A 14,552-nucleotide genomic window follows, 5' to 3' on the forward strand; every position below is an offset into this window, starting at 1 on the left:
GAGTTGTATGAGAGACGAGAGATTGCTGTAACTGATCATATTTATAACTTGGGGAAGGTTGTTCCAGTCAGTGTACCTTGCCCCAGAAGCTTTAAAAGGTGAAATAGTTCATGTTTTACTTACAAGGCCCAGAGAGACGAGTGTCAAGTGTCATTAGCACGAGAAGACTCCCCTTCTGATCCCGTCTTTTGTTGGATTTCACGATAAACGGCCTAGCGTGGTTATTGCGTCGTTATTGTTGTTTTTTCATGGGGCCGAGCCACTCCGCTTTGTGTAGCTCCTCCTGTTTCTCGAAAAAAACAGATATATTTAGACCTTTCTTATCAGCTGATTGGGATCTAAAACTTGAGTAGCCATTAATGTGAGTTTCCCTTTGCTTTTGGTCAATGCAATTGATAATACGTTAGGGTTGAAAATAAGCGCAGCAACATACATAAAACTGATCAATAATTGCATTAATGAGAAGTGACTTGGGTGCAGAATTTTAGGCCCCCTATAAACCTGATCAATAATTACACTTCAGCTTAATACAGAATTTTTCCAAATTCTAGCCCCTATAAACCACATCTTGCACATGGATTTGGCAGCAATCCACAGTGACATTCGTAGAATTTTAAGGTGGAATGAATAGTCATTCTCCCAAAAAAAATAAAAGAGGTAGGTTGAACAGTCATTTCTCCAAAAAAAAATAAAGGATAAATTACAAAGACACCTGTATGTGACAAAGTGACATACCCTTACCCCATTACTTTTCAACAAAAAATACTTCTACTATCGGTTGTTGCCAGAATGGAACTCTAGTGTTGTTCAAATAAATATATCAAGTTTTTTGTATGACTGTCTTAAAGAACCATTAAACCTAAGAGCTTAAGCTGTTAGGTGAGGTCACTGAATAAGTTGATATTCTCTAACAGGTTGAATGCACTACAGAGAGAAACTTCAATGGATTAGAACTTGAAGACTGGCTTGAATCATTTCCTGACATCTTGAATCAATGGGGGATTCAAGCCCAAGAACCAAAAGGATTGAGATTTGCGACGACAATGGTTTGCCCATCTGTGTGAAGGGATTCAAGCACAAGAACCAATAGGGTTGGGATTTCAGAGATGGGTCTGATCGCTGTGTTGTGGAAGCCAAGTTTGAGTAAGAGATTTTGTTCCTCTGTTTGAATAGTCTGATAGGAAATTTAATTTGAAAGGATTTAGTTGATATATATGGATACATGTATCCCAGCAACTTTCAAATTGCTCAGGCTCTACAGTTGCAAATGGAAGTGCGGAAGAAGCTTCTTGAACAGATTGAGGTAGGCTTTTCATCAACCCAACTTTATTTTAAAGCCAGATATTCTTGGCAAAGAATAACAGATACACATCAGCAACTAGTTTTCTCCTCTAGTGCAAGGACACTTGTAGCTACGGATTGAAGCTCAAGGGAAATACCTACAGACAGTTCTAGAGAAAGCACATGAAACATTGGCCGCATATTCTTCATGTGTGGGACTCGAAGTTGCAAAAGCTTAACTCTCTCATCTAGTCTCCACGGTAGAGTGATAGCGTACATATTCATGGGTCCATACATGGCCAATGCACGAGCTCTAATCAAATGGACTCTAGGCCCAATCCTCTCAAGAGATCAAATCTTGTGGATTCTTCTAAATAACTTTTTTATCTAGGATAATGTAAAACTCCACTGTTCCTATCTCTTATAAATCCTACCGTAATTTGAACACTTTCACTATAAATAGAGTGGCTATCGGCCCTAACCACACAAGTTAGCTGATTTATTTTTTTATTGTTAGTCTTTGTTATTCTTACTTATATTGTTATTATTTTTGTTTTCTTGATGTTCAAACTTGGTATCAGAGCCAATGTCTACCAAAACTGGAACACACGATAGTTGTCTCACTCTCTCCAACAGTGGTCGTTCATCAACGACCAGTTCGTCACTCCATTCAATCCAAAACGTCACTCACTACTTACCTATCAAACTCGGTAGTGAAAACTACCTGTTATGGCACGCCCAGTTCCTTCCTATTTAGTGGCATTACTATCTCATGGATTTTGTTGAAGGAAATAAGAAGCCCCCACCTAAAGTTATTCCAGATCCAGACAGTACAGGAACAATCATCTACTAGAATTTGAAAAGTGGACTGACATAAACCAACTCGTGTTGAGTTTGTTGATATCTTCTCTTATAGAATGAGTTATGGATCAAGTGGTAGGCTTATCAACAATAGCCAAGGTATGAACTTCACTTGCTCATAGTTACTTTACTCATTCTTGTTCCAAAATATTGTAGTTGTGTCGACAACTGCAAAGTCTCAAAAAGGGGTCTCTTTATACTTCTGCATATATTCAACGTGTTAAGTCCATTGCAAATAGCCTCTTCATAGTTGCTGAATCTATTCCCAAACCAGAACTTGTTCTCCACATTTTTTCTAGACTAGGGAGTGAGTATGAATCTGTAGTTACTGCACTCAGCAACCGACCTAATGCAGCTAATCTCAATATTGCAGATATTATGGGAGCTCTCCTCAATCATGAGAGTTGGCTTCAAGAACTGTTACACATCTCTAATCCTCGAAATGTCAATCTTGCTGGTGTTACTCTCAAGAAAGGTAACTCTCAAAAACCTCCACAACAATTTTCTCTAGCATTCAATAATAATAGAGGCAAAGGACAAGGTCGTGGATCTCCCCAATACAATCATCAATCTTTTCCAAATCAGTTTCAACAATTTTCTAGAGGTCATGGAGGTAAGAGCAACATAGTTTGCTAAATCTGTAATAAATCTAGACATAGTGCTCTTCAATGTCGTAAAGCAAAATATGCTTTTGGTTTTGCTAATGATAACACATACAATGAGACATCTGCCTTTCATGGAGACATAAGTACCCCTTGATATCAGAATTTGTACAGAGAAAATAGCTTCGACCCCAACTAGTACCTAGATTTAGGAGTTGCACATCATATGACTCCGGATTTGGATAATCTGCAAAATCAAACTGAATATACTCGGTCAGATCAAGTCAAGGTCGAAAATGGTCAAGGTTTGCACATTCATCATATTCGATCTTCGTCTATGTTGTTTAATCAACATGCTTTTTCTTTGAAAAATATCTACCATGTTCCTTCTATATGCAAAATTTATTATCCGTCAATCAATTTACAAAGGACAATGATTTGTTCCATGCTTCGTTGTTTTGGATGCGCCTGTTATCCCTTCTTGCGGCCCTACAACTGGAACAAGTTCATGTTTTGCTCTCTCCGATGTATCTTTATCGGTTACAATAGCTCACACAAAGGATATACAGGTCTCCATGTTCCTGCAGGGTGTACGTTTGTTGCTCGCCATGTCGTGTTTAATGAGGGTACTCTTCCGGGAGTTGACAAGCTTGCATCTAACCCTTCCATTCCTTCCACTAGTGTGTACATCTTTGCGCCCATCTCACGGCATTTGGAACCTGCACCAACCTCGCAACAACACTCTTCTATTATCCTCCTGTAATAAGCTCTTGTTCAGCTCCAACCTCTCCGAATCAAACTTCTTCACCTTCATCAGCTAGTTGCCTTCCCGGCACCTCCCCCATGCCTGATCGACCACCATGGTATGGAAGTATTCAGGATCTGTTGGATAACACGGAATTTGTGCCGCCACTTGTGTGCTCTCATTCTATGCATACCAAATCTATGGACGGTACCCTTCTGCGCTCACTTTGCCACAAGTACCTCATACCCTCTACTTTCCTTACTCTTCTATCTAATGAAGAACGGGAACCCAAAAATATTTCCCAAGCGGCTAAATCTAAATAGTGGTGTCTGGCAATGCCAAAAAAATATCAAGCATTAATAAACAATGACACATGGCAGTTAGTTCCATACGATTCCTCCATGAACATCGTCAGAACTAAATGGATCTACAAGATCAAAAAGAAAGCTAATGGTACCATTGATCATTACAAAGCCCGACTCATTGCCCAGGGTTTTCATCAAGTTTTGAGACTTGATTACTTTGACACTTTTAGCCCGGTTGTCAAACTTGTTATTGTTCGTACAGTTCTCTCTCTTGCAATCTCTCACAACTGGCCAATGCATTCATTGGACATTAACAATGCCTTTTGACGTAACCGTTTTCGGCCACGTACCAATGTTTTGTGATGTAAAATTTTTCGGCAAAGTACCTCGTTATTCGACCTGGTGGTGGCGTGCCTTAGTGATGAGCTACTTGGTGGCGAACTCCCTGGGGGAGAACTGCTTGGTGACTAACTGCTTGGTGGCGAACTGCCTTGGTAGCGAACTGCCTGGTGGCAAACTGCCTTGGTGGCGAACTGCCAGGTGGCGAACTCCCTAGTGACGAACTGCCTGGGGGCAGACTGCCTTGGTGGCAAACTACCTGGGGGCGAACTGTCTTGGTGGCGAATTGCCTGGGGGCAAACTGCCTGGGGGCGAACTGCCTTGGTGGCGAACTGCCTGGGGGCGAACTACCTTGGTGGCGAACTGCCTGGGGGCGAACTGCCTTGGGGCGAACTGCCTGGGGGCGAACTGCCTTGGTGGCGAACTCCCTAGGGCGGACTGCCTTGGTGGCAAACTGCATGGGGGTGAACTGTCTTGGTGGCGAATTGCCTGGGGGCGAACTGCCTTGGTGGCGAACTGCCTAGGGGCGAACTGCCTTGGTGGCCAACTGCCTGGGGGCGAACTGCCTTGGGGCGAACTGCCTTGGCGAACTGCCTAGGGGCGAATTGCCTGGTGGCGAACTCCTTGGTGGCGAACTGTCTTGGGTCAAACTACCTTGGTGGTGAACTGCCTGGGGGAGAACTGCCTGGTGGCGAACTCCCTGGGGGCGAACTGCCTTGGTGGCGAACTGCCTGGGTGGCGAACTGCCTGGGGGCGAACTGCCTTGGGGCGAACTGCCTTGGTGGTGAACTCCTTGGTGGTGAACTGCCTTGGTGGCGAACTGCCTTGGTGGCGAACTGCCTGGTGGCGAACCCCCTGGTGGCGAACCCCCTGGGGACGAACTGCCTGGGGGCGAACTGCCTGGCGAACTCCCTACTAGGCGGTCGATGCCTTAGAGAATGTTGGAGCTCCCTGGTGCGGCGCAATCCGACTGCCCTCAGCATGAGGTGGTCTTCTTTCCTTTGTAGGCTGCGGGAGATGAGGGACCTGCGAGAACTTCATCTTTTCCTCCTCTTTGTAGGTGGCGGGAGCCGAGAGACCTGCGAGAACTCCATCTTTTCCTCCTCCTTGTAGGTGGCAGGAGTTGAGGGACCTCCGAGAACTCCATCTCTTCCTCCTCCTTGTAGGTGGGGGGAGCTGAGGGACTTCCGAGAACTGCATCTTTTCCTCCTCTTCGTAGGCGGCGAGAGATAAAGGACCTGCGAGAAATCCATCTTTTCCTCCTCCTTGTAGGTGGCGGGAGTTGAGGGACCTCCGAGAACTCCATCTCTTCCTCCTCCTTGTAGGTGGGGGGAGCTGAGGGACTTCCGAGAACTGCATCTTTTCCTCCTCTTCGTAGGCGGCGAGAGCTAAAGGACCTGCAAGAACTGAATCAGAGGTCCCGGGGGTACTTTCCCGGTGGGGGGCTCTCCGATGCTTAAGTTAGCACTCTTATTGTAGAGAGCTTTGAAGATAATATGAGAGAGCTAGAGAGCAGGGTTACTTCCCTTTCTTTTTCCTCTCCTTCCCCTTTGGGGAGTGAGGTCTTTATATACCGGAGTCTTCGCGAGTTAGGTGGGTGAAAAGCCTCCAAACGGTAAGACTCGTCGTATCCGGTCAGAACCGGGGTACGGTGGTGAACTCCTCGAGGTCGTCAGGCTGGCGCTTGTGTCAGGCGGCCAGGTCGGCGCCGGGCCGGGTTGTCAGAGGGGTGCCTGCGTCAGTCGGCGGGTCAGTGTTTAGGCCAGGTCGTCAGGTCGGCGCCTGTGTCAGTCGGCGGGACAGTGCCTAGATCAGGTCGTCAAGCTGGCGCCTGTGTCAGTCGGCGGGTCAGTGTGTAGATCAGGTCGTCAAGCTGGCGCCTTGGCCGGATCATGCGCTAGGCTGGTCCAGGTCGGCCAGGTCGCACAGGTCGTGCAGGCGCGCATCAGGCCGCGCGCAGGTCGCGCAGGCGCGCATCAGGCCGCGCACAAGTCGCGCCAGGCCGGCCAGACAGGTGCCCGGGTGGGTCACCAACTTCGTAAGTTTGTTGGCTGGGTGTTTTCCTAGTTGTCACGAGGTGCCACGTGTCACAATTTTACTGGAGGGCCAAATCTGCCCTCATCACCTTTCTACATAGTTTACTTAATGAGGATATTTATGTTCATCAACCCAAAGGGTTTGTTGATCCAGCACATCCCACTCATGTCTGCAAACTACGTAAGGCACTCTATGGGCTTAAACAGTCACCTCGGGCATGGTACTCTCGTTTGAGTTCAGTTCTTCAAGCATATGGGTTTCTAGAACTCCACAGTTGATCCCTCCCTATTTGTCTTCACCTTCGGTAAAACCATGATGATGCTTCTTGTGTATGTCGATGATATCATCCTAATTGGGAATTCCTCCACCACTCTTACCGAATTTCTCCAATCTCTATCTTCAGTGTTTCCTCTGAAGGATCTAGGTCCTATACACTATTTTCTGGGGAATGAAGTAAACCACTCTCCTAGTGGTTTGTATCTCTGCCCCAAACAGCAATACATCTTGGAGTTGTTACATTGAACCAATTTAGAAGGAGCTAAACCAGCCTCTTCACACATGGATGTCTCTAGCCATCTTTCTAAGGATTCTGGGACACCATTGCCTAATCCAACCGAGTATTGGAACATAGTCGGAGCTCTCTAATATGTCACAATCACTCGGCCAGGCATCTCCTTTGTTGTTAACAAAGTGTGCCAGTTCCTTCACTCTCCAACTGATGAACATTGGGCGGTCGTAAAGAAGATACTCAAATATCTCAAAGCTACTCTTTCTCATGGGCTCTTCTTTCAACTTTCTCCATCCCGCCATTTAATCACTTACACTAATACTGACTAGGCTAGTTGTTCGAATGATCAACGATCGACTAGAGGCTACACTATATACCTTGTCTCCAATTTCATTGCTTGGAGTTCCAAGAAACAACAAACGGTAGCTCGTTCCAGCACCAAACTTGAGTATCGAGCCCTTGCAAATGCTGTCACAGAACTGTTATGGATTCAGTTACTACTTAAGGATGTTGGTTGTTCAATTCTCCCACCAGTCATATAGTGTGACAATATGGGAGCCTTACATCTGGCTGTCAACCCTATTTTTCATGCCCGCACCAAACATGTCAAAGTAGACTTTCATTTTCTTCGAGATCTCACCACTCAGAAGAAGCTCCACATTCGGTACATGCCTACTGCAGATCAGATAGCTGATGTCTTCACCACGCCACTCTTGTCCTCAAGATTTGTTCATCTCAGGTCCAAGCTTCACGTCACCCCTTTCAGGTTGCGAGGGGATGATAACACACATATTCATGGGCCCATACTTGGCCCATGCATGAGCTCTAATCAAATGGACTCTAGGCCCAATCCTCTCAAGAGACCAAATCTTGTGGACTCTTCTAGATAACTTTCTTGTCTAGGATAATTCTAACTCTCATCTAGGATAAATTCTCTCCAAGATAACTCTCATCTAACTTGGATAATGTAAAACTCCACTATTCTTCTCTCTTGTAAATCCTACTATAATCTGAACTCTTTCACTATAAATAGAGTGGCTATTGGCCCTAACCACACATGGTTAGCCGATTTATTTTTTTTATTGTTAGTCTTTGTTATTATTGCTTTTTAATGTTATTGTTTTTATTTCCCTAATGCTATAACTTAGAGAGACAACGTTCAAGTTATTCCTTCTCAGGATTAACTAGAGGACGAAGCCAAAATGGAATATTTAGAGAGACAACGTTCAAGTGGGGACTTCTTTTGTAAGCCAAGAGTAAATAATAATATGTGTAGAATTGTCCAAATAAGGGCAACTTAGAAATTACAATATATGAAAACCACAAAATGGAATATTTTTTAAATGTTGACGGAGGGGGTCTTTGTCTAACGGTCAAAGTTTAGGGGGTATTTTTCGTAGAAAAAAAGTATAGTGGTTTTTGTCACTAACCCCATAATATAGGGGGTCTTTGTAATTTACCCCAAAAAAAAGGGTAAAAGAGTTAAAACTCTCTTAAGGTTTCTTATAAATACTAAATCCTCCCCTTTCTGTCTAAACAGTATCAATAAAAGGATACATTTACCCTTAAATATTCTTTAAATATTTGAAAGATGAATTTCTTAAATTATTCTTATGGTTTAGTTAATTGACTAATTCCACCTGTTACATATTGTCCTAAACTACCTTTACTGTTCTAACAATTGACATACGGTAAATGCTAATGGAAAAAATTAAAATGTCGAATTTACTCTCTACTATTCCTCGAATTTTCAAAATAAAATCCAATTGATGACAATTTTGAAGAACCATCCACTGTGAGTTCTTCAACGGGACTGATCTCCGATGCTGGTGCTTCAACTTCCCACAACCATTAATGAAATCCAATTACGAGACTCTCAAGGAGAGATGCAACACTCTCCAACAAGACAAAGAAGCTTTAGTTTCTAAGGTAGCTGACATAGTTGTTGTGGTGGCATATTAGCTAGAAGTAGTTCTTCATCAAAACAATTTATCAAATTTCACTTTAACCAATGTGGGTTTTGTTGCTCGTATTCTTCGGTTGGTTTTTGTTGTAGATAAAAGAGTTGAAACCGGTTATGAAACAAGCTCTTATGTGTCACTAGTAATCATAATTCTTAAATCTGAGAGAGAGAGAGAGAGAGAGAATGAACTTGAGTGGAATAAAACCTCAACTCTTTAAATCTATTGTGTGAGTTCTGTTTCTAGATAGGAGATGAGGATGGAGAAAGGAATAGCGTGCAAATCTAAGGACTTGATGTCACTTCAATGGACTGGACTAATCAAGCAACGATACTTAGTTATTGCAGCAACGAGACTCAGCTATTACAACCAAGTTGTTCTCTTGTATCTCATCGATTGCGTTCATGGGATTTCGGCTATGAACAAAAGAAAAATGAAGATGTTGGATCTACAAAACAATCAGATGCGGAGATACAAGAGTTGAAAGCTTTTTCAGTATTGGACAGATTGCCCAACTCACGGGGAGAGATGGAGGAAGAAGAGAATGGCAGAATGCCCGAGCAGATGAGGTCCTCCAACTCCAAATAATCTTGCTCCAACACTTGGTCCTGAACTTGTTTTGCTGTTCAAGACTGTCTTATTTATGTCTCCAAAAATCGGTCCCAAAGTTGAACGCACTGCACCTATAATAGAATGGATTGTTTTAATTGATATTAATTATTAATGACAATATCACTTCCCTTACCTTCTTTTTGAGATCCCTGTACTCTTGACACAAGGTGCATGACTCACAACAGCAATGAACCAAGCAGTCAGCACAAGGGCTTTCCTTCAACAAGTATTGTTGCTTCGGCTTTGAGCGATAGAAGCACAAATATAAGAAGGGATGACCGATCACGAACCAAATAAAAGTGTAAAGCACTTCATTGGTTCTATAGGCTGCACTCACACCATCTTTATTTATTGTTAGGTGTTAGCCTCATTTCAAATTCGGAAACCCAGAATTCACCACTTCATCAAAACAGTTTAACCATTCCACTTACAAGAGGTTTTTGGTTGATTGTCTCTGAAATTTCAAATTTATAAACCCAGGAGCCCAAAGCTTGCCACTTCATAAGAAGATTGTAAAGAAGAAGAAGAAGAAGAGAGGGAGAGGGAGCAAGGATAATATGGGTTTTAAAAAAAATTAAATGTCACATGGTGTCATGTATGTATGGGTTTTGATGGAACATTAGCAGATGCAAACGGCAAGGGTAAAAAGCTAGTCAATTATCGAAAACAGTAGGAATGGTTTAAGACAATATTTAAATAGTAAGGATATAGTTTGTTAATTAGCTAAATAGTAGGAGTAGTTTAAGAAATTTGCCCATTTTTAAAACACATTTAACATGGACCAATTAGTTAACTGATGCCCCTCAATAGTTTAGCTTCCAAGCCTCTAGATAAACACTTCGTTATTAGCTCAGTTATATAATTAAATTAATTTTACCAGACAACTATCACCAACGATTTTGTATCTATACTCATCAACGATTTTTAAGATTATTCTTATCAATGGCCAATTTTTTGGTCATAACAAATCAAAAGGACATTTTTTGTTGATAGGGTGAATCTTCTGTTAATTTCTCCAGTTGTATACGACTTAGGATGTTCATTGTTTTTTCTTTTTTAATAAAAACACTCATTTTTTTTTTGTTGGTCTATACTTTTCCTACCTTTTATTTGTGGTTTTGAGAAATATTTGCTTGTTTCTTTTTTTTTTTTTCTTGTTTTCTAAGTATTTTAAAGTTGCCAAATGCCTCTTTTTTCAACACATGCTTTTGTAAAAACTAGTGTCTTGTCCTGTTTTTGCTTTAATCGGGTGTGGTGTTCATTCAAAATTTCAAACATTATAATGAAAATTCATCAACCTAAATGTTCCTCTCCCAATGTCATAGGCCTCTGATATTCTGTTTTTTTTTTTATTTATTTATTTTAATAACCGACTTAAGTTCGGATTTTCTAATGCTTATGTGCATTCCTTCATCATCTGGGCAAGATGGAGTATAGGAACCAATTGTATAATCCCACGAAACTCAAACTACACATACAAGTTACAGACAAAAGATCATATTGGAACCTACACTATCTACTCTACTGCACAAAGCAATTGGACTCTAGTGACCGATATCTTTGTCTTTTCTCAGTGAGGGAAGATTTTTGTCCAAACATAAGGAACCAAGCGAGAAGGTAATAAAGGTAGAAAATGGGATTTTTAGAAAGATTAAACCATATAAGATGTCACATGCTAACAGATATGGATGGAAAGTTAACAAATGGGAGGTTTTTGTTTGTTGATGTCACTTGACAAGGGAGGTCTAAGTCCATTTCAAGAAAATTAGGAGATGAAATATCAGAGGAGGTTTAAGTTTTTTATCCTAAGGCCACATTTGTTTGAGGTGTAAATGAGAACCAGAATAAACTTTACACCTCAGTCCGATTTTGTAGACATTTGATAGAGGTGTTAATATACCTGGTGTAAAAGTCCAATTCTTGTCACTATTTCCTCAAAAATCAGTGGAAAGTTTACATCAATAAACTTTACCTTCTTCTCCATCCAACAGTCTCCTCTGTACGAATAAGTTTCGCTGCTATCTTCCATTATCTTATTTGTAAAGGCCCACCTCATGTCTACCTTCCCTTACCTCAAGATGCTGAAAGTGGGGGTTTTATTGAGTCTACACCTGTTTCCAATAGCGACAAGCCAGTGGTGGCCACCATTGAAGCTAACAGAATGTCTAGTTCATTTCTGATCTTGGTATAAGCCGTTGAAGTAGAGATTGGCATCAAACCATTTAGGCTACCAAACCAAGCAACCACATTGACCTCCCGCTCCCTTTGAGAACCACCCTCACTTCCCCTACAGCTAAGGGTAGTCATTGCCACCGTCATCTCTCTCTGATGTTGGATTCCAAAGACCAGCGCTATATTATCTTCTAAATCGGGTTCCTAAGACAACAAGAAGAGTTTCAAGGCAAAGTAGTGGGAAGCCTTTCACTTTTACACCGTAACAACCAAACAACAAGAGCGTAAAATTCCAAAATACCCTGATTCCATTTTCCATCGATCACTAAACCAGGGTCCCATTTTCCATCAGTGTAAAACTGAATTTACACCTTAAAAAAAGGTTTAAGGGATTATAATTTGACAATTGTAGGATAAGATTTGTCTAGCCAACTCCAAATATCTAAATAGTAGGGGTTAAGATTGAGCTGAGTTGACTCATGTTTTATCCATTTTCAACATATATACGCCTTGATTAGGTTTTTTTGTTTGAGTTTTGGTTAACACTCCCCTAAAGCTATGTTTGATTTGATAGAAAATAAGAAAGATCAGAAACAGAAAGTTGAAGGAAAGCTCATAAGGATAAAGTTGGAACCAAAAGGACATAGAAGTTAAATTTCAATACTTTGAAGGTTGTACTTCAAACTAAACTGAAGTATGAAGTTGGAAGCAAAGAGTCCTTTTTAATGATAGAGAAGCTCTCAGTGATAATTGGGTGTTGAATGAGTACCATTTGGAGAGGACACTAGTCTATAACTTGTTGAGAAGAATTGACTTTCATTATGGCAACATATTAGTTCTTTTTCTCAGTGATAGATATTCAGATGAAATTTTGGCTTTCATTACGGTAATGGATGGTTGGTCAGGATTTTCTTAGGTGGAAATGAGTTGAACTATTCAAGTAGATGGTTGAACTTGAACCATTCAACCTATGACCACCAAAAAGGTTCTCTATCTGATCTGAGTATAATAACTCCATGGTAGATATTCAAAAAAAGCAAGATTCTCCATTGAATTGTTACCGCCTAAGATGATCCATGCATCAGTTTCAGAACTTCCAAAGAGATTAAATCAAGTTTTGACTTCTGTTCAAATACTTCCATCAAGAACACATGTTTTAGGCAAGAATTTAAGCAGATTCCTGGTCTAGTTAATCTTCAAGGTTGGACTCAAGAAATGTAGGGCTTTCGTCATCCTAATCTAGGATAGGTGGCAAATTATGGGGCTCCAAATTAGTTATGGATCCTACTTAATTGTTTATATGTAAGGAAAGTCTTTAGGCTACAGCCCCTCATTATTCAGGCATGTGGGATTCTCATATTTTTTTAAATTTAGATATGTGACAGTTTTTGAGAAATTGTTGTTAAAGCCCACAACCCACTATCACTATTCAGACAAGTGGCCTTCTCATTTTCTAGAAAGCTAGACACGTGGCAATTTATGAAAACTTCATGCTAAAGCCCATAGCCCACTACCAGGCTACAGTCCCCACCATTTAGACATGTGGCCTTCTCATTTTTTTGGAAAAATAAACATGTGGCATTTTTTGAGAAATTGCTATTAAAACCCACAACCCAATACCACCATTCAGACGCGTGTCATCCTATTAATTCAAGAAATATGATTCAAAAAATATGTAGTTTCACTCCTAAACATTCTCAATAGACATTTATTTATTAGCTTAACACATGTTTATCCATAGTTTATTAAATACAAATGGTGGGACCCATTAAAAGATTACTATAAATCCACTTTTCTTTTTTTTCAGAAAGAAAATACTTTATTAATTACAAACTTGATTTAATTTTTAGGAAGCAACCAAATTTAACTTTTAAAAAATAAATAACTCAAAATAAATTTATTAGATAAATAGTAAATACCAAATAAAGTGGGTTATTTGTTTACGAATAAGATCTCATTTAATATCTTAAATCAAATTAAAAACATAAATTAATAATGGTTTTCAAATAAAATAGGTCAAAATAGATTGTCAATTACAAGGATGCAAGACTCATATTAGTTTTTTTAATTTACTTTTTGATAACTAAATAGTAAACTGCAAACGAAATTATACACACATTTAGTTACCCCGTACTTAGTACGGGGGTCGTTCTCTATGAATTATAACACACAAGAATGGGAGATGTTTCCAATTTGAGGTTGAGACGTATTGTGAGGTTGGTGAGGAACACCATGAGGAATGATCTAGACTCTTAAGAGTGTCAATGGACCGGTTTTGGATTAAACCCCATCCAATCCAAAATCAATTTGAACAAATTGGACGGACCCACAAGACATTGAATTGGACCAATCCAGTCCAAAATATTTATTAAATTGGATTAAACTTGGTCCGTCCATAATAAATTTATAATGGATTGGGATGGATTAAGCTAATATCTAGTCTATTGATATAAGATAAGAATATAAGTGTCAATGGACCAAGTTTGAGTTGAAACCAATCTAAATCAAAACGAATTTGAACAGATTGGACCGATCCAAAATATTCATTGGATTGGACCTGATTCATTTATAATGGACTCACATTAGACTGAATCAGATTGGAGCAAATCCAAATCCAATCCAATTGACACCCCTGCAGACTCTATGTTGCATTCAACCTTGAAATTAGTAGTTGAGATCTGCTCCTCACTGAGCTCACCTCACAGATTCACAACCACATCCCCCCGTGCCCTGTATTAAGAACATCTCCCTATAAAAAATAAATACAATTACAAGAAATGTTACCAATGTGCAATCAAGACATGCTGTAAGATCGGTGTGAAACGCGCTTTGTGAGAAACAGATCCAAACTCTAAAATTAGATACATCATTCAGAATCCAGATTTTCTCCTCACTCATGAATTTGGATATGCTCAAGCTCAACTCATGGGAGATGTTCTCCATACACGGTGGGATGCGCTGTGAGGTTGTGAGGAGCAAAGCCTTGATCTTTTTTTTTTTGATAAGCAATTCGGTTACATCATTCAGAATCCAGATTTGAGGCTCACAATTCGGCCTTGAAATTTTCTTTTCTGATGTTGTGTTTTAGTGCTTCCTTGGTGGCTGTTGCGTTTCTGCTGTTATTTTGAT

Source organism: Nelumbo lutea, chromosome 1 (assembly GCF_056320005.1).
Source record: "Nelumbo lutea isolate HS-2025 chromosome 1, American lotus-T2T, whole genome shotgun sequence".
NCBI lineage: Eukaryota > Viridiplantae > Streptophyta > Magnoliopsida > Proteales > Nelumbonaceae > Nelumbo > Nelumbo lutea.